At 39.8% G+C, this 20,986-nt stretch overlaps 1 protein-coding gene across 1 annotated transcript in view; it reads right to left on the bottom strand.

Moving 5' to 3' along the window:
• Positions 1 to 1,611: 1,611 nt before the first annotated feature.
• Positions 1,612 to 20,986, bottom strand: part of LOC129750847 (uncharacterized) — a 53,586-nt gene continuing 34,211 nt past the window's right edge. The window contains exon 2 of the mRNA XM_055745950.1: positions 1,612 to 2,563. The gene's annotated coding sequence lies outside the window, so the exon portion shown is untranslated. The remainder of the gene's footprint in view (positions 2,564 to 20,986) is intronic.

The raw sequence follows: 20,986 nt of genomic DNA, 5'->3' as shown, positions 1-20,986 counted from the left end.
TTGTTTTCCTTGAAAGTTAACGAAGATCCATTTATTATTACAGCAAATGTCCTGTAAAAAAGTTGTACACTAAAAATTAAATGTCACGTAATCATGTTTTCGACCTGTAAAATTACGGTTAATGTCCTGCTTCTTTTTGTTACAGGATATTTGCGTAATTTTAGAGGAAATAATTTTTGCTGTGTATGTTCTTAATTACCAAATTACTTATTTAAAAAAAAAATTGCCAGGCTTGGGGATCGGACACCGACCTTCGTGATAAGAATCGAACACGCTACCACTAGATGTTATTCTAACAGAAACTAAAACTCGAAGTGGTGATTTGATTTTGGAAGTACCTCAATGCACTTTTTGTGACTTACCATATCCCGTTTTGAGCACTTTTGTGCCCTTTATGTGACTTAAGTCCCGTACAACGTACGTATTAGTCACTTTTGCAACTTTCAAGTTCATTAATGAGTACATATAGTTTACTCATGGGAATTGGGCAAAACAAGTCACATACAACGTACATATTAAACACTTTTGCATCTTTCAAGTTCAATGATGAGTACATAAAGTTCACTAAAGAGAATTGGGCAGTTGATTCTCTTTGTCAGCCAATATGCAACTTCCAATGCCTACATTCAAGTAAATATGTGACTTTTGGTTGCTTGGGATGGCTCTTATGGATAAAAATTTCTGAGACGGTTGAGGGTTAGGCATTGAAAATAGGATCATTTCTGAAGAACCAATCCTTCAACTAAATTTATCATTCAAATTGAGATTTAAAAAAATATTTAGAAATTGTCAGTTATAGTTGAATTTCAATTAAAGGTCATTTACCTATAATAAAAACATTGGAAAATCATTAGTTATGGTAAAACACCTATCGATAAAAAAATTGTAAAAAATACCATTACCTGTTTTCCCTACTAGCATAGCAACCAATAATCACTAAGGAAAATCAACAAGTGAAAATTTAGTTCGTTTCAGTTTTGCCTTTTGTCGAATAAAGTCTAGTTTTATAAAACAGCTTCTTCACTTAAGAAAGTACAACGAAAAATAAAGTTTCTCATATAACCATCAGATTTTAAAAGTATTTTAAAATGGAAAAATGAGGCTTCGAGCTTAAAGAATCTAGGAAAAATGAAGCAATCAAATGTGCTCTAAGTAGCCTAAGTAGACTTTTAATAAAACATGTTTTCAATCCATTGAACAGGTTTGTATTTTTTTAGACTGAATCATGTTGAAAGCAAAGTGTGAACCTGTTTTCCAAGTGGCCTTGACACTGTGCACTATTTTAAAAACGCCTTCAAAAATTAACACCGAATGGAAACAAACCTAATAATCGGGGATCGTGGACACGAGCTGGCGAAGAAGGTTCGTCGCTTGAAAATTTCAAACACCGAGCTCCGTGCATTGAAATCACTTGTTTCATCTGAGTGTTGTTTGTTGACAAACTAAGTATAAGGCATTAAAAAACGTTATACAAAATTCGGTCCCCGAGTAAGGTCCATTATCTTTTTTGAACTTTTCATAATTCTAATATATTTTTTTTTCTTTCAAGTAACCGGGTGTTCTATCTAGTTGGATTTCTTTCAACTCTTTTCCAGGAAATAACGAATCATGTATTATCGATTCACTTTTATTCTTGTTTGTTTGTTTTTACACTATTTACATTTTTGGTGAGCTTGTATCGAAAAAACTTGTTTCGTCAACAGAATGAATAGATGTATGCATAAACGAGGGGTTGAATAAATAAATAAATTAGGAAATAAATAAGTTAGAAATTAAATCAATGAGACAATAAATAAATTAACTAACTTTGAACACGCTCGGACAAATTGTTGCTTTACAACATACTAATCTCGTTTTCTCAGTCAAAATTATGTTTTATTTGCACTGAATGAGACCGTACACTTCTGTTCTAAAGAATTTAACTGATAAGAGCTTTTTGAATCTTGTGTCTGAGATAGGGTTAAGTTACGATAAAGTAAAGGTACGATCATAACGATTGTCGGTTCTAAAAAAAGGGAAATCATAATCTCACACTTGAAGAAATAAAACGTTTATAAATACAATTAAAAAAAAGTGACCCACTACTAATGGGATAATTTGCTAGCAAACGTAAGCCCGATTATTGTAGGTACGTACGAATATCTAGAGAAGTGATACAAAACTTCTAGCTCTAGGTCCAGTTCGGCTAATAGCTTCATGCGTATTTTGATTTCCCTTATTTTTTGTTCTTGTTTTTATCAGCTTATCCGAGAGCTCATGTTACACATGCTTAAACCTATATTTCCGGTAATATATCGTTGTACGATGATACGACCTTTTTTTGCTAATCGTTAGCCTTCCAGATCTCGAGTCGTTCTTAAACAGCTGATTTTCGCTTACGTCTTAATTTAGATGAGTTTGAAATTGTTCGTACTATCGTTTTGTGTAGTTTTGTTAGATTTCGAGAATAAGTTGCCGGCTATAAACTCCTGTCATACCGACCTTCAGTTTTTCTTTTTTTTTTGTTTCACAGGCGGGACGATGAAAATGGTATTCATGGAAAGTTCCTTCGACGCGTTAAAATCTGAAAATAGAGGGAAAAAAAATTGGATCAGTTGAATGAATGGTTGTATATATTTACGTAGTTTGTTATTAGACAAAACTTATTTTTTGTTAAAAAAAATCTGGTTAAAAACGTGTTTAATTGCGTGGTACGGATTGAAAGCTTTTCAATCAATGATTTTAATTTTTTCTAAGCCTACTATGTCATTGCACTGAAGTTCATTGCATAATGCGATTATTTCAATTTCCAAACATCGCAATAACTGTTATGTCGAAAACGCTGTTTCCTCTTCACTTTGATGTGCTGCAGCCATATCGTTGACCAAAAATCAATGTCAATAAATCATGCATGCAATGGGTAGGTACGTAAAAGCTATCTTTTTCCGGATATCACCTTGCGCGATCGTCTTTCATAACATTTAAGGCGTCGTCGTTGCGGAAAAGCTTTCGATTTCGATTCGACTTCATTAGCATCTTTCGCCGATCGATCGCACACGCGCCTTTTTAGCGGCATTATTTTTATGAATATTTTGATTTCTTCTCGCTTGTATCATCTATACTCTACCGAGCAAGCCCAACCGATAACGTAACTTGTGATTGATTGTTCCGGTTCATGACACTGGATCCGATATCTGAGCAAGCTTGCTTGTCTATGCTAAGACGCATACATATTGAATCAACTGTTTATGATAGCATTTCGAGGTTTGATGTCATTTCCATCAGAAGGAGCCATCACAATATTTGAGGAAAAGACTATTATGGCAGCTACTGTGACGGGATTTTATAACTTTATCAGCCGAATGAGCGCCAGTTAGGCTAATGGCGTGCCGCTTCAAACTAATCCCTCGGTCAATAAAAGCAATAAAAGTTAAATCATATGGGAGAGATTCAACCTTGAAGGGTCCAACATATCTATGAATCTTTTTAATGGAGTCACATAATTCATGATCCACTAAATGTTCGACTGTTGTGTTCGTTGTTGGCAAATCAGTTGTCTTCTGAGCCGATGTCCGTGAGCTCGAACCCAAGAGTAAACATGAACACAGTTGTACCGGATAAGTTTCTCGATAACTGTCCGCCAACTGCAACGTTGATATAAAGTCGCGAATGCCATAAACATTGTAAAACGACCATAATCACAACAACAAAAAATCGATTCACGGCTTATTTTTTTTCTGACTTAGATATCCCATTTTTCTCTCAAACTTCCCATCACATTCGGAAATAAGTTAATCTCTCAAATAGATTTTGTTTTGTAAATATAAATATGAATTCAAAAAATTCTCGCATTTCTTAAGCCTAGTCCACACTAGGCAACTTGAAATGCGATGTCGATTGCTGAGACTTGTTATGTTTACATCTTGGTTGCTCAAGGTCTCCTATACTTGTCGGGGGACTTGAGACGAGACGAGATGAAAATGTTAACATAAACAAGTCTCAGCAACCGAGATCGCAATCCAAGTTGCCTATTATTTATTTATTTATTTATTTACATAGAATTCTGTCTCACGAAATAACTTGACGAACATACTTCCTAAAATTCATCTGGTCCATGGCAACCGTTCTCCAGTTTCTCGGGCACCCTACGTTCGCCAGATCACGCTCCACTTGGTCCAACCACCTCGCTCGTTGCGCCTCCACTCTTCTTGTTCCTACCGGATTCGTAGCGAACACCTGTTTTGCAGGACAGTCATCCGGCATTCTCGCAACATGTCCTGCCCAGCGTATCCGGCCAGCCTTCACCACCTTCTGGATACTGGGTTCGCCGTAGAGTCGTGCGAGCTCGTGGTTCATCCTTCGCCTCCACACTCCGTTCTCCTGTACGCCGCCAAAGATGGTTCTTAACACTCGGCGCTCGAATACTTCGAGTGTACGCAGGTCCTCCTCGAGCAATATCCATGTCTCGTGCCCGTAGAGAACAACCGGTCTAATGAGCGTCATATACAGGTTACACTTCGTGCGAGGGCTAAGTCTTCTCGACCGCAGTTGCTTGTGGAGTCCATAGTAAGCACGATTTCCGCTGATAATTCGCCTCCGGATCTCACGGCTGCACAGTGGTTCAAAATGCGAAAAACGTGATCGTTGCTTATAACTTTTTTAGGTCACATTTTAGCATTTCGGTGTCTTCGGAGAAGTTTGTCAGTAAAATCAGCTCTATAATAAAAAACTATTATTTTTCTGATTAATCGCCCTACAAGTGAGATAAAATTTCTAACTTCTCTGTTATAAGTTTTAGCTCTTTGATGTCTTTGACAAACTTGTTAAAAATCAAATTTTCTACAACTTTGTCTCAGATGCCAAGTTTCTAAAATAATTATTATCCGAGATATCGGCCAAATAAGAAACTTAACCTCTTAAAATCAGTTTTTTAATAATAACTTTTTTCAGTAAATTTTAAGTTTAATAAAATGTTCCACAAAGTTGTTTGTCTTACTAAAATACACCACTTTGTTGAACATTTCATGTTTGTAAAATGTGATACTGCAGAGCTATGTTAAAAAGATTACCGAAAATAGGGCTTTTTCACGCCTTATTTTACAAACACCGGGCAACATCGGGCAGCCCGCTTTAGATGCAAAATAAAGTCGAAGATTTCGTCTACAAGATGCAGGTAAAATCGTCAGTATCCACTTGTATCCAAGCGAGATACATCAATTTTACTTTTCCAAGTTTGCATTGAAATCAACGATTTCTATGAAAGCACATACAGCGCATTCTACTACGTGTGTTTTCTTCTAGTTTTTCCCCGCGCGATGTCAGAAGCAAAGGTCTGGAAGCGCATTTGTATTATTAGGATCTCCAGCTTGTAGAAGATATCTATTTCAATTGAACACACAATAACCTGTACTAATAATACAAATGCGCTTCCAAACCTTTGCTTCTGACATCGCGCGGGGAAAAACTAGAAGAAAACACACGTAGTAGAATGCGCTGTATGTGCTTTCATAGAAATCGTTGATTTCAATGCAAACTTGGAAAAGTAAAATTGATGTATCTCGCTTGGATACAAGTGGATACTGACGATTTTACCTGCATCTTGTAGACGAAATCTTCGACTTTATTTTGCATCTAAAGCGGGCTGCCCGATGTTGCCCGGTGTTTGTAAAATAAGGCGTGAAAAAGCCCTATTTTCGGTAATCTTTTTAACATAGCTCTGCAGTATCACATTTTACAAACATGAAATGTTCAACAAAGTGGTGTATTTTAGTAAGACAAACAACTTTGTGGAACATTTTATTAAACTTAAAATTTACTGAAAAAAGTTATTATTAAAAAACTGATTTTTAGAGGTTAAGTTTCTTATTTGGCCGATATCTCGGATAATAATTATTTTAGAAACTTGGCATCTGAGACAAAGTTGTAGAAAATTTGATTTTTAACAAGTTTGTCGAAGACATCAAAGAGCTAAAACTTATAACAGAGAAGTTAGAAATTTTATCTCACTTGTAGGGCGATTAATCAGAAAAATAATAGTTTTTTATTATAGAGCTGATTTTACTGACAAACTTCTCCGAAGACACCGATATGCTAAAATGTGACCTAAAAAAGTTATAAGCAACGATCACGTTTTTCGCATTTTGGACCACTGTGGGCTGGTGTCATTGTCTGCGGTCACCAGTGAGCAGAGATAGACAAAGTCTTCGACTACCTCTAGCTCGTCGCCGTCGATCGTGACCTTGCCTATTATGGACTAGGTTTTAAAAGGTTGGATTTTAGTTAGTGCTGTTTTGAAACAAAACTGTGCGTTGAAGTATTTTGTTTTTTTTTTATCTTTTTTATCAAAGTTCAGTTAGATTTAGCTTTTTAATAATGTTTCTCATAATTGTATTCATCACCTACAGAAATTTGATATACTTTTCTGGTACTAAATTAATCCAAGACGAATTTAGAACATTTGATTTGATAGATTGAGCGCAACGGCATCCGGCATCGCAATCACAGTTCACAAACATCATCAGCTACTTGCGTCCGGAAACAACCAGCTCCTGGGGGACCATCTAGGACCTGGGATACAGCTTTCTGCACTGCAAATCCGCTACTGGACTCAGACCCCTCGACTGCTGATTGCTCATCTTAGGCTGCTTCTCTGATACTAATCGGCCGTACGGCCTTCGGCAAACGACGGACCAATTTTCAACAATATTTACCTACACGCTGGTCAATGAATCAATTTCCACCAAAAATAAAACAAATTAACTGCAATGTTTTGACAAGAAATGTCGTTTCCAGGCAACTTGCTCTTTAGGGCTGCCCACGGTATAAAAAGATAAGGTAGGCTACTAACACGAGTAAACAACTCGTTTGAATGTAAACAAGTGACGTCATTACTATCTTCGAATCAATGAGGTACACTTTTACTAAGGTGGCGCAAAGGAACGCACACTATTGCACGTCGGAGAGAAAAAAAAATAAACATAAACAAGCCCTTCATCGCGACGCGTCGTTGTCAGGGAGCTTCATTTATCCTAGGCAAAATGCGTCGCGAAAATGGTCGGTAGTGACGTCACTTCTGTCATGGTAACTATGTTTACGAAGAAAAAATTTTACTTCTACTTTGGCAACGTTTCATTCTCATCACCTCTCTTTCCACCACATTGTCTTCGAATAGCGTGCCAGGCAAAAAGTTTTGCGCGCGTAAGACGCATACACCGAGGAGCACTAGATGGATAGCAATGATGACATTATCGGGAAAATATCACCTTATTATATTGTAAACCGTGGGGCTGCCTAAAAATTTCGAAGTTGATGTGGTAACACCAACTTCGAACGATTCACATTCGTACGGAAACAAGAATACAGTTTTCGAATTCGTTCGGAAATAGGTTAAATGTACCCAATCTTGGCCCCTAAGGCTGGGAAATCTAGTCAACCGATTTCCCATGATTGTAGTCTTCTTGTAATGTGTACCTTCAAAAGTCCTTCGACAAATATAATTGTTTACTAGCCTGAAATGCAGTAAAATATGTCTTTGCTTGAAAGCGGTTGATAATTTAAGATAAACCTGATCTAACTTTTGATTGAAATGCTCCTTATTGTCCCCCGCGCCGAATTTGGCCCTTGATGATTTCCTTAAATTGGCCGTCTCTAGGAAAAACTTGCCTCACTAATAAAACAACAGTCTCCACGAATTCTTAAAAAATATCCCGGAAGGAAGCACAACAATGTTCTGTATTGTTTTCAAAAAGTCGGAAGTACGAAATGTCAAATAACTTTCAGAATTGATATTTGCATGTAGAATGATAATCTTACGTAACAAAGTTTTACTTGTTTATTTCAGTTTTTGTGTGTTTAAAATTTCTATTATAAGAACGATAATCTAAAACAAACAGGTTCCAAACTGTTGCACTGGTTAACATAAATAGGTTTATTAATGAAGCAAACAAATCGTTCGCTTAATTTTTAACATGGAATCATGATAGATCTATTTCTATTGAAGTTAACAGATTAACATGAGATAGTAAATGTTCATTTTTTTTATTCCACTCCCTTAGAAGGAGGACCGACCATTATGACCGAGGCAAGAAGCAAACTAAAGCTTAAACTAATGTAAGCGAATGATTCTTTCAATCATAAATGTTTAAAATGTCGCCTTTAGGATTTTTCTAGCAATCGTATGCGTACACTAGCAGAACAAGACAAACTTTTGCTCACTCCGGCCAGCATGATAGAAATAGATTGCATCTTACTCTGTAAGCGTCAGATAACACTTCCATCGAGGTTGTAGTGATTTGTCGCGGGTAATTGTAGTTTTTAAATATCGCAGTGAGGGAAAATGATGGGTGATGGTTTTGCCCAAATAATGTATTCTTCAAAGCCGACGACAGCGCCACAAGCCACCAGTATGCAGCCACGAAGCTTCAACACCTGACAACCAGAAGGCCATTCACGGTAGCCTGCGCTGCTTGGTAACCACCCGATCGGTAGCGACGTCCGACGAATTGTACGAAGGTGGAACGATGGTGTCCGCCATAATGGGAGAGCGACGACCTGTACTCGCGGTTCAAGGCCGGTCAAAGGCGGCTTCCTGGTGCTGGCTCACTTCCATTAGTACTATGAAACTGTGAAGTACAAAGTGCGAATACAAACACAGCACACTATTAAGCTAAATTGTGTAAAGCCAGACACCAGGTAAGCCAGGAGACGCCGAACCGCCATTTTGTTCTCGCAGAAATACGGAACACTAATGCCTGATTCCTCAACAGGACCCCTAAGTTTTGGCCAAAGAAACCATTTGGCGGGACAGAAGCCAACCTTTGTCCCTGATCCCTGGTCCCTGAATCAGCCTTGGTTTGGCCACGATTGCCCGAGATAGCCGTTACCATCCGGGTGATCATTGGTTGAAGGTTGTGGTCGATTCCGAACAACAACACTCGGATCGACCAATCAAGCTCTCCAACCAGCTCCTTCGTCCTCGTAGCCGAGTTTCCCGGAAAGAACATCCCGGTTTCCGGTAGGAATTGGACCGACAAAGCAGTTGGTCAGCAGCAGCAGCGTCGCCCTCGTCGAAGCTCCGCCATCTTCAAAACCCGACAACCAGGGCTTGGCCCTAAAAGGTACTGTAACCATTTGGTAATTACCAGTTTGTGCATATACAGCAGAATTGTTAAGGTAACAATTGATGTGGCATTGAAAATAAAGTTTAAGAAGTGCATTTTTGGGGTTTTCCTGAGGTCAAAGTTCGAACTCCCTGCGATTTCCTTTGGTAAGCGAGCCGCTCTGAGGCCTAATAAAGGGAGTCCCTGTAACGCCCGTGGGGTGGTAGGTTTTAAACTTACAACTCGTTCGTTTGAGAACTCAATATAGTTCTTCGATACGAAAACTCAATCGAACTAAATATAGGCAATGGAAGCGAACAGCAAATTCGTGTTTACACATACATACATACATATTCTATTTGTGGAACTGCATGCCAAGATAAGGCAAAAAAAAATTTTATGTTTTCTTCAATTCTAGATAGAAAATGTACGTTGTTTGGAGTAAGTTATAATTTTATATTTTTTGCCGTGTTTTGTTGTAACCAACGGTAATTTTTAGTGATTTTTCCATAAACAAGTGTGTTTTTAAAATCAATCCGAAGATGGCAGATGCACTAGCAAGGTAGGTTCATTTAAGATTATTTCTGAAGATCATAATTTTATTTGCAGTTTGTCATGCGAAAAAAAGTTATTACGCAGTCATTTGGATTTAATTGTGGACAAATGCTATGCCAAATGTTGCCACTGCGATTTTCTTTCAAATGTTTGATTTTTTTTCATTTTTAGGCGTATGTTTTACATGAAAATCACCAAAATGCATTATGGCATGCCAAAATAAGGAGCATGTCAAGTTAAGGCTCACTACCCCTAATTCGTTTGAATGAATGTCAGATATGCCATAAACGAGAACAAGGGTGTATAGCTTCTAACTTCAGCTTTCTCAGGCACTAAGTGAATTTTTATTCAAGCACTTAATAACTGACTTACAGCCTTTTTTCCGAAGCATGTTTTTCCGGATTTTTTTTCGTAGATTGAATAACTTTGAATAAAATATGATTGTAGCTCAAAATTGTTTGAGAATCAAATTTGGATCACGTTACAAAACTATAAATTTTGTTAAAATCGACTGAGAAACAAGAGAGTTTTAGCGGAAAAAGTGTTGGGGATCATTTGATCTTCGGCGTTATAAATAGGTATGCCACGCCACATACTTTTTTCTAAATCTAAAAACTTTTTAAACAAATATTATAATTCTCTTAATGCTTATTTGACGGTGAAAATTGTAAAATTTCTCTATTTGCGAATTTTCTCACGGGCCTGGTAGAAAAAATAAAAATAATTTGAAAAAAGATTTTTTTTAAATTTGAAAAGTGTGTATGTCAAAATTGTTCAAGAGATACCTATTGTATTTTGTGTGATAAAAGAAAAAAACCTTTCTTTTGATTTCTCATTTAGAAAATTTTGTACTCAATATACATATGGTATCCGTTAAACGGTAAAAAGTTAAGCTGAATGTGAAGAGTTAATCAAGCTCAGTCAAGCTCAACTAAAACGCAAATCCAAATCTGTTTGTTATTAGGTGTTCTTTTTTTAGATACACACATCAAAATACAGCTCATTATTTTCTTTTCTTGACCACAGATTAGTTTTGAACCGGGCGAGCACCCATGGGCTAATCTGGCTCATTCATTTTGACCGCAGGCCAATCTACCACACCCCAATACTATAACTACTGGAACAAATCAGATTTTATGGCTGCTGTGCAATAAAAGCGAGCTTCAACCATGGCGTTATGGTTTATCTAACCTGTTCGATATGTTTACACAGTCAGCTCCTACCCAAACGGAAGCACGGGAAACTGACATAATCTCATCATTTCATAAGAAGCGAAACCTGTTGGTTTGTTTATCTTAATTTGAGTGTTCAGTCGTCAAAATACGAACATTTTTTTAATTTTTTTTCTAGATGTAGGTAAACAGTAATCTGATAAATGAAAACACTATCGACTTCCCATAAAATATTTTGAAAGAAAGTAAAAGAAAATTGCCCTATTTTGAAACGAAGTCACGCAAACTGTGGCTAGCCTCGGCGCCTCATTGATTTGGTTTTAATTTTACTCTGCTTTCTTCATTAGAATTTCACTCTCCTGGAACGACTAACCTTGAAAATAGACCAAGGGTGAAAAACAATGGCCCGTACGCATTGAACTGACTAATGGTGGCCACAAACTTTAGCGTGACCGCTAAACTACGCAGCTAATAATTCACATGATAACTTTATGATGGCAAATTGTTAACAATTAACTTCCAACATGTGGCACTTCAAGCTAGGCGCCCCGTTTAACGATCCAAGCCCGATCGAGGCAAAATAAAACGTAAGACATTTTTCCGATTATCACCCTCTTAACTGAATATGCTGTGCCGGGCCAGTGAATTTCCGTCACAACATATGTATGTAGCCTATGGAAGTCGTCAACGCAGAGAAAGAGAAACGATTGAGCGAGCAGTCAGTTGTTGTCGATTGTTGGCGCATTGTGTCACGCTTTCTCATCGCAAACAACACATTTTCCTGCGCTCTCCCACACGCAAGACCTAGACTCTTGGTCTGCGCGTCTTAATCAAGGTCTTTTGGATTATGTTACACGACGACGACGACGACGACGACGGAACTAGTTAGTTAGTAGTTCGCTTGCAGCATAGGGCCATTTCCATCCCAAGTGTTTCTTTTATGCATTCGTGCGACCATAGGTACCATATTATTGTAACACTTCCACCCATAATAGCGCTGCCATTTATCAAACGAGTGCGTCACGTTACGTAGCCACCACGCGCAGCGTAATGTGGACTGGATTATTATTCAAATTAGCTATCACGCACGATGATGTTTATTGTACGCCGAGTATGTGTGTCACCAGGTACCTACGAATCGAAAATCGAACAAACCTGAGATCCGGATCCTGTTATTAAAAAATCGATTGATAGCCAAATTTAACTCTTTTATCAAATTATCAAAAGTCACATTGTAAGTAACACAGGAGCAACGAAGAAAACTTCCTCCCCAACGTTTCGACCTACACACTTAATCTTTTCTCCTGTGATCGGGACAATTTCGTCCTGTATTTTCAACAGCTGAAATTACAGGACGATCTCAGGACAGAAAACCACTACAGGAAAACAGCTGTCAAAATCACCTGTAGGGTCGAAACGATGTTCTCCTGTGGTTTGCAGGTAGGTTTCGGAATAATCCTGTAGCCTCTAGACTGTTTCCTTTCGAAATTTAAATGTAAAGAGATATATTTATAGGGATATATTTTGCACAAAATACCAATTTAAAATTAAAAGCACTTTTATTGATGATTTTTTATAATATCACATCGCTGTTGTATTCCGTTTGTATTCTTCCGGTATTTTGCCTGAAAAAAAACAATGAAATGTTATTCTTTAAGTAACTTAATTTTGACAAAAAAAAAATACCTAAAACTTGGTATGGAACAAAGTATGTTGCGACAGCCAATTTTCTCGACCAGTTGGATATGATGAAGTCAAGCTCCGCCGGTAAATCCCTCCCGCCTGGCTACCAGCATCACCGATGTTTCAGCTGAATCCTGGCCGCATCTCTGAAACAGAACAAATAAGAATGTTCGATAGTTCGATTTTTAAACACAACACAATTTTACGGCTCACTTTTTTCACTGTTTTTGCTTGGCTGATGGATGGCTCGTCTGGAGGAAGTGTCCTAAATGGCCGTAAGAGCAACATTTCGCAGCTGGTTTCCTTGCAGATTCCTTTGGCCTTTGTCGTCACAAACGGAAACTTTACGTAACTTTCCGCCAAAGGTGAAAAAGAAAAACTATTTATAAAAAGCGAGACAAAAAACGGTTGACAGCTGAAGTTCTCCCGTGATACAGGGCGATTGTTCGATCACCTGTGCGTTCGTAGGAATTTCATCGCGAATTTCAGAAGAAATGAAGCGCCCCGAGATTCGAGAGGGGTTTCGTTCGAACTTCGTTTAAATCAAGCCATTTACCTGTGATTCAGATAGTCATTATCCCGAGGGAGAAATTTGTAATCTTAGTGTGTAGATACGAATTTCAAAAGATTAAAAAGGTGGATTAACCAGGTCCTACGTTTAATCTGCCTTTGTCACATTGGTTATCTAGGTGCATTCCAATGAACCGAAAGTGATCTTTTGAGTTCCAAGGCACTGCTTTTGAAACATGATTCTATGCATCTTCTGTAGTGCATAATAGTGCAATTTTCAGTTTGAGTCGCCTGCTTTGATTATTTTGAAAATGAAAGGTTTTCAATATTGAGATTCAGTGGAAGTGTATTCAACTCTCTATAGTTAAAGGTTTTTTACTGATAGAATTGGGGCAATAAAAAAATCTATAATTGAGAAACCAATCAAATAAAAGTCGATAGAAAAAAAATTGTTTTAATTTTCACCAGTCTCATGTAAAGGCTCAATTGCTTTGTGACATTTCTCGCCATGGCGCAAGGACTAGGGGAACTGGGGGTAAGCCCGGCCCCCTAAGGAAAACGATCATTTTGCAAGAACTGAAAGAAAATTTTGTTCTGTTTTCTTCACAGAATCATTGCTTAAATTGTCTTTAATAAGATATCTACGCTGTCAGAGATTTCAAACCTTCATTTAATAACTATAGTATTGATTATAAAAACAGTAACAAAACAGTATTCATAAACCAGTGGGGGTAAGATCGGCACCTAAAATTGGTAAATAATTTTCTCAACATAAACTGAAACGATGTACATCCAAAAACCGCTCAATGAAAGATATTATTATTCTGTACAATGCAGCTAAGCACGGCATTTACAGTTCACCGGTTCCGGAGGTTTTATTTATTATTAAATCAACAGATCATATATTGATCCAAATGATATTTTAAAATTAAAAACTAAAAACAAATACAAATCTACACTGAACTTAGAACACTAAGAATTCTTCTTCGGAATAAAACCTTCGAAACGTCAAAATCAAAATGTTCTGAGAAGCGGTTAAAAGTCTTGATGACGCCAATTATTGCAGAGTTGGCCCCGTAATTGTTTAGTCTAACAGGAACGAAGAGCTGAAGATCCCGATTCCTCAAACCACGAGGTCGGACGCTAAGTGGAAGAACTTCCAAAAGTGCAGGAGAGTCGATTCTTGATGAAAGCAGATCAGCGACGAAAGAAGCACGAGTGGCGGTCCTGCGGGCTTGCAGCGTGTCGATGTCGATCAGGCGGCAGCGGCATTCGTAGCTGGGAAGTCGAAAAGGGTCTTGCCAGTTTAAGTGTCGAAGGGCATACCTGAAAAAACGTCGTTGGATGGCTTCGATGCGATCAGAGCCGTTTTGATAATATGGGCACTAAACCGCAGAAGCATATTCGAGGATCGATCGAACCAGACTGCAGTAAAGACTCTTCAGGCAGTAGATGTCCTTAAAGTCCTTCGTCATGCGGAAAAGAAACCCAGGCTTCTGGAGGCTTTGTCAACGATATAGTTGGTGTGATTCTTAAAATCCAGCCGCGCGTCGAGGATCACACCAAGATCTTTCACGTGTTGAGCTCGAGAGATTGCATCGTTTCCAAGGAAATAAACGGCTGAGAGCAGGCGTCGTTTGCGGGAAAATGATATTACTACACATTTATCACGGTTTAAAGGTAGGCGATTGGCATCACACCAGGAGGCAAAGAGGTTAAACTGGTTCTGCAGGAAGTTCACATCCTCGGAGCCATTGATAGAGTAGTACAGTTTCAAGTCGTCGGCATACGCCAATTTTGGTCCATCGAGGAGTTGCAGCACGTCGTTGAAGTAAATTAGGAATACTAACGGCCCTAAGTGACTTCCCTGAGGCACGCCTGATGAAGCTGAGAACTACCTGGAAAAACAGTTACCCGTACGAACTGTCAATTTACGTCCCGTAAGGTAACTGCGGAACCAGCCAATGAGAGATCCACAAAATCCTAAACGCGCGAGCTTTCCGATGGCAATATCATGGTTCACTTTGTCGAATGCGGCAGACAGATCGGTATAGATGGCATCAGTTTGGGATTTCTTTGCAAAACTTTCATGCACGTACGAGGTAAAGGTTAGTAAGTTAGTTGTAGTTGAGCGTTGAGGCATAAATCCATGCTGGTCGTTGGAGAGGTTGTGCTTGCAGAACATGAAAATGGGATCTAAAACCACCAATTCGAAAAGTTTGGCAATAGCACACAGAGCTGAAATTCCTCGGTAATTATTAACATCTTTCCTATCTCCCTTTTTATGAACCGGGAACATGTAAGCTTCTTTCCACAGTGAGGGGAAGGTGGCCTGGTCGAGCGAAGCTTGGAAGATAAGCCTGATAGGAGTCAGCAAAGAAGGCATAAAACGCTTCAGGAAGGTAGCTGGTATCCCATCCGGGCCCGTAGAGAAGGAGTTTTTGAGCTTAGTGGCTGCTTTAGAGATGATTGTGTCCTCGACTGTTATACCGTTTAAAGAAAAGCCCAGTGGTGAAACACTCCTGATGGCGCGGTTCAGTTGGTCGTCGGTTATTGAAAATGTATCAAAGATGCTCGAGAATTTATTGGCAAAGAGATCGCAGATTCCGGAGTCAGAGTTCGCCATGATGTCATCCAGGAACATGCAGGACGGTGTTCCAGGTTCATTCCGCTGATTTTTAACGTGATTCCAGAAGGATTTTGGGCTAGTCTTGAGATTTTGCTGAATTCGACGAAGATGGTTTTGATAGCTACGTTGACAGGCTTTTTTATAGGCGGAGTTGAGTTTGCGATATTCTTCCTTGGTATGCGGCGATTTGTGCTTGTTGAAGTTTCGAAGGGCACGCCTTTTTGTCGTTTTCAGTTGTCGTAAAGCTGCTGTAGCCCATGGAGTCCGAGGATTAGCATTGGCGGTGCGTTTCGGCACATGACGGTCGATTACGTAGTTGAGGATGTGCGAGAAAGTTTCTTCTGCAGCATTAGGGTTAGCTAGTTCGAGTTCGGATTCCCAGTCTATAGTGGCCAGTACGCGAGAAATGATATCGAAATCGGCGTTCTTATAGTCCAAGTAGAAGGGTGTGAGTTTATCAGCGGGGTTACACAATCTAGAGATATTAATTGTTACCAGTAAAGCCGGGTGATGTGGGCCTACTTTAACTAGCGGTGCCGGTGCTGATTCGATAGTTGGTAAACGGAATCCGTCATTGGCAAAGCAAGGATCAAGCATCCGGCCGTTCTCGTTTACAACACTGTTGATCTGACGTAAGGTTGCTGTACTCAAAGAGTCTAGAATAATGTTCGAGGAAGCCGAAAAAGTGGAGCGTTCAGGATCGGGATACAGGAAGCTAGCTTGGCTGGAACACCACTTTATACCAGGCATGTTAAAATCGCCTAAGACGATTATGTCATCTTCTGGAGCGCAGAAAGAGCTTATTTTGGAAATGCAACTAGAGAATGATTCAGCTAAGGTCACGTCTCTCGAGCGATCAGGAGGCAAATATAGTACGCCAACGTAAAGCTTCCGGTCGCCGAGTTCGATGCGGGACCACACCATCTCAAGATTATGCCAAGATTCATCATCGATTGGCATGGCTCTGAATTTGGACCTTACGGCGAGTAACACCCCACCACCTGTGGCCTTTCTGCTGTTGCGGGAGCTTCGATCGCAGCGGAACACTGAATAATCGGATCCGAAGATCTGGTTGGAGAGAGTGTGATCGTTCAACCATGTTTCGGTAAAGGTGATAATATCGTAGCAGGAACATGAAGTAGCAAGCAGATAATCAGTCACGCAGGAATTGATACCACCGACATTCTGATAGTAGATGTTGATGAAATCAAGCGGTTCTGATGCCGATCTGGAGCCGTTGTCATTGAAATGGAGAATACCATCACGCGGAGGAAGGCAGTCAGGAGCAGCGTACTTGCCTGGTAAAGCAGGCTGGAGAACCCCTACGCCACAGACGAACTCAGGGCCGGGACGACTGGTGACGCTGGCAAGAATCAGCTCGACTGAGTCGAAGGGCACAGGGGTCTCCGTGAGGCCCGATACGTTGCGTCCCGGTGATGAGAACTCAGTACCAGTCGTGATGATCGTGGGGGGCGATGAAGAGCATGTTGGAGTACTAGCAAGCACAGCTTGGTGATAACCAACGAATGAAGTACTGTTGGGCGGAAATTTATCACACAAAAATAATGTTCGGGATGATGTAGAGTACTTGCCTGAGTATGCAGGCTGGAGAACCTCATTGCCACGATCGATCTCAGGGTTTACCGAAACAAGTTCCAAAATATGGAATCAAGAAACTAGACATTATGTATACGTAACACCCGACACATAAAATCAAACTTAAATTCAGTGATTAGCTCAAGTGATGTTAAATATTTTAGGAAGCCGTCCACATTCCCCGTGGATAGTTCAATGGGAGAGAGTTGGGTCAGGTAGAGGGGAAGAGGTGTTACATGCCCAGGGTTTAGACAAAATTGTTATAGAATTTTTATGAATGCTTGTCCATTATACAGGATGGTTCTTAATTGCTAATATCTTGAGTACATGGAATTACTATTGTCCTAAGATATAAACACACGGAATGGTCAGTTTTCTTAATTGATTTATTACCCTTCATGTGACAACTCTACTCGCGACTCACACTATAATCAACAAAGACATCGAGCCCACGACTGCAGCCCACAGTGTGTAGGTAGATCAACTCTGGAAATATATTGAATTAGTCGTATCTGTTAATTTATAACAGATGGGACCTATTTAAAATATATTTTAGAATTCAAGTTTCAAGACTACACAGCAAAAATTATTTCCTGTAAAATTACGCAAATGTCCTGTAACAAAAAGGAGCAGGACATTTACCGTAATTTGACAGGTCCAAAAACAAATTACGTGACATTTAATTTTCAGTGTACAACTTTTTTACAGGACATTTGCTGTAATAATAAATGAATCTTCGTTAACTTTCAAGGAAAACAATTAAAAATTACAGGTTTTGTTAATTACAGGTTGATTTGTTTTAAAAGTTGCAGTTTCAGTGACACGTAATTGTCAAAAAAAATTTCTGTGTATGATGAAAAAAAATATGAAATAGGAAAAAATATGTTTTAGTACACCTAACTAAATATCCACAAAGTATGCCGGGCTTACCCCACTCAAAGAGTGACGGTCTTACTCCCACAACATGTATATTTTAAAGAATAAAATTTGCACCACTTTAAAGATTTAACTTACCTCAACTCGAACCTCAGCGATAACCAACTAGGAAAGATACCAACTGCACACCAACAACAACGGATTTGGAGCTTTTTTCGCGAATTAAATCTTAAATTCCACCCGCAAAAAATTACAGCCGATTGCTCATCAGTGACACTCCGGATTGTTTTGTTTATTATCTTGACGTTTAACGCTGCATTGTGGGTTTCATGTATGTCAACATCTCTAAAATTATAAATACTAACATGAACAGTACACTTAAAATGTAGGTTTTCTAGTAAAAATCGAGGGTGACGGTCTTACCCCCAGTGAGGGGCTTACCCACAGTTCCCCTAATGCTAGAATGCCGCTGAAAGATAGAGCAGGTGAGCTGTTGACAAATCGGAAAGATCAGCTCAAGCATTTATTTTTTAATTTTTGAAGTATTCCGATTCACGACATAAGTTGACGAACATAATTTCTAAAATTCACTCGGTCCAACCGTTCTCCAATTTCTCGGACATCCCACATTCGCTAGATCACACTCCATTTGGTGTCTTACTCTCGTCTCGTTCCTACCGGATTTGTAGCGAACACCTATTTTGCAGGGCAGTCGTCGGGCATTCTCGAAAAATGCCCTGCCCAGCGTATCTGCCCAGCCTTCACCACCTTCTTGATACTGGGTTCACCGTGAAGTCGCGCGAGTTCGTGGTTCATCCTTCGCCTCCACACTCCGGTCTCCTGCACGCCACCAAAGATGGTTTTTTTACACTCGTCGCTCGAATACTCCGAGTGTACGCAGGTCCTCCTCGAGCAATATCCATGTCTCGTGCCCGTAGAGAACAACCGGTCTAATGAGCGTCATATACAGGTTACACTTCGTGCGAGGGCTAAGTCTTAACTCAGCCTTGTCAGCACAAATGTTGCACCGTCTTTTCGCTGACATTTGGGACACTGCAACATTTCCGGCCGACCACTATGTGGTTTGAGTCGAAAATTAACTTCAACTTAATGATATTTGTCAGTTAACTGTAAATGGTGATACGGTCAAAATTTGGTCAAGGGAAAGCGCGTGTAAATCGGTGAAATCGTTTAATCAAAAAATCAAATTAAATTTCTTTTTCAACTTTAATTAGTATAAAATTCAGGAAAAATATTCAGTTATGCTTCCGCTTTTTCAAATCCGAATTGCCGGGCCTTACGCTTAACCCCTGCCATCAGATTTTGTACAGCCACCTTGTCCACCTTCTTCGCCGCGGAAAGCCAGTTTGCCTTGAACTGCTGCTCGTCCTTATAGTCCGCAATAGCCCAGTATTTCTCAATTGGGCGGAGCTCTGGCGTGTTGGGAGGGTTCTTGTCCTTGGGAACCACCTGCACGTTGTTGGCGGCGTACCACTCCATGGCCTTTTTACCGTAGTGGCAAGATGCCAAATCCGGCTAAAACAGAACGGAACAACCGTGTTTCTTCAGGAAATGCAGCAGACGTTTATTCAAACACTCTTTCATGTAAATTTCTTGATTAACTGTTCCGGAAGCTATGAAAATGCTGCTTTTCAAGCCAGAGGTACAGATGGCTAGCCAAACCAGATATTTCTTTGCGTACTTTGACAGTTTCATGTGCTTGAAAATATCTGCTATCTTTCCCCTTCCTTTTTCCGTATAAAACTCTTGTCCCGGAAGCTGCTTGTAGTCGGCTTTGACGTAGCATCGTCGTGTACAGCCTCCGGGATCGCGCTTTGGCCGTCGTATTTTGTTTATCATCGCGATTTGGAGTCACTATTTTCTTGTAAGTCGATAGTCCGGCTCGTTTTTTTGGCTCGATGCACGGTTGTAGACGATACACCCAGCTTATTTGCGGCATCTCGGAGAGAGAAGGTTAGGGTTTCGCTTGAAACTACCGGCAACTCTATTTGTCGTCTCAGCGGCTTCCGGTTTTCGATTTTCTCCCGATCCAGACTTCCTGGCTGTCGACAAACGTTCCCCACTTTAATTACATTTGTAACGGTTGATTTGGCAACTTTTAGCGATTTTGCTAGCTTTGCGCGCGAGTAGCTCGGATTTTCGCGATGCGCGAGCAAAATTTTGATACGCTGCTCTTCTTCCTTGGACGGCATTTTGACAACTGAAGAGTGAATTCCAAAATCAAAATAAGAGCAACATTCTACACACGCACACCTTCAAAATGAGGGGTTTTCAGATTTTTTAAATGCAAAATTGAAAGAAATACGTCAAGTTGATATTGACCAAATTTTGACCGTAGCACCCTTTATACCAAACCAAGGACCAAACTCCTTCGCTTATGGAGCAACGGAACGGCCTTGACCTTACAGACGATAATTGTTTTGCTCGCCCAAAGACATCCGGGTATCAGAGCATACGACCTCACCGAAAGCTCCAAGGCAACAAGTCTCAAAATCAATGTCGGAAAAGAACCAAGTCGATGGCAATCAACACAGAAAATTTTCCAATTTCGTAGTAGCTTGGCAACAAGTTGAGAATGTGGAGTGCTTCCAGATCTTTGGCAACAAGTTGAGAATGTGGAGTGCTTCCAGTATCTAGCGTAATGAGATTAAAAGTCACCCGAAACTAACACACTTAACTCAGGATTTTTGTATAGGTGCTGCAAGTAGACCTTTGATCATCAAACATACGCACATCATTGTGCAAGCGGGGATCGTCGGATTGTAGGAGCTTCAGTGATAGTGGATACTCGGAGTGTCGCGATCAACGCTTACCGTGAAACCGTCTCGCTGGCCAGTTGAGTGTAGTTCGAGTGAGATTTGCTATCC

The sequence above is a fragment of the Uranotaenia lowii genome, chromosome 3, assembly GCF_029784155.1.
Source record: "Uranotaenia lowii strain MFRU-FL chromosome 3, ASM2978415v1, whole genome shotgun sequence".
Taxonomy (NCBI): domain Eukaryota; kingdom Metazoa; phylum Arthropoda; class Insecta; order Diptera; family Culicidae; genus Uranotaenia; species Uranotaenia lowii.
The sequence above is the reverse complement of the archived record's forward strand: the minus strand, read 5'-3'. Positions and strand labels throughout refer to the sequence as shown.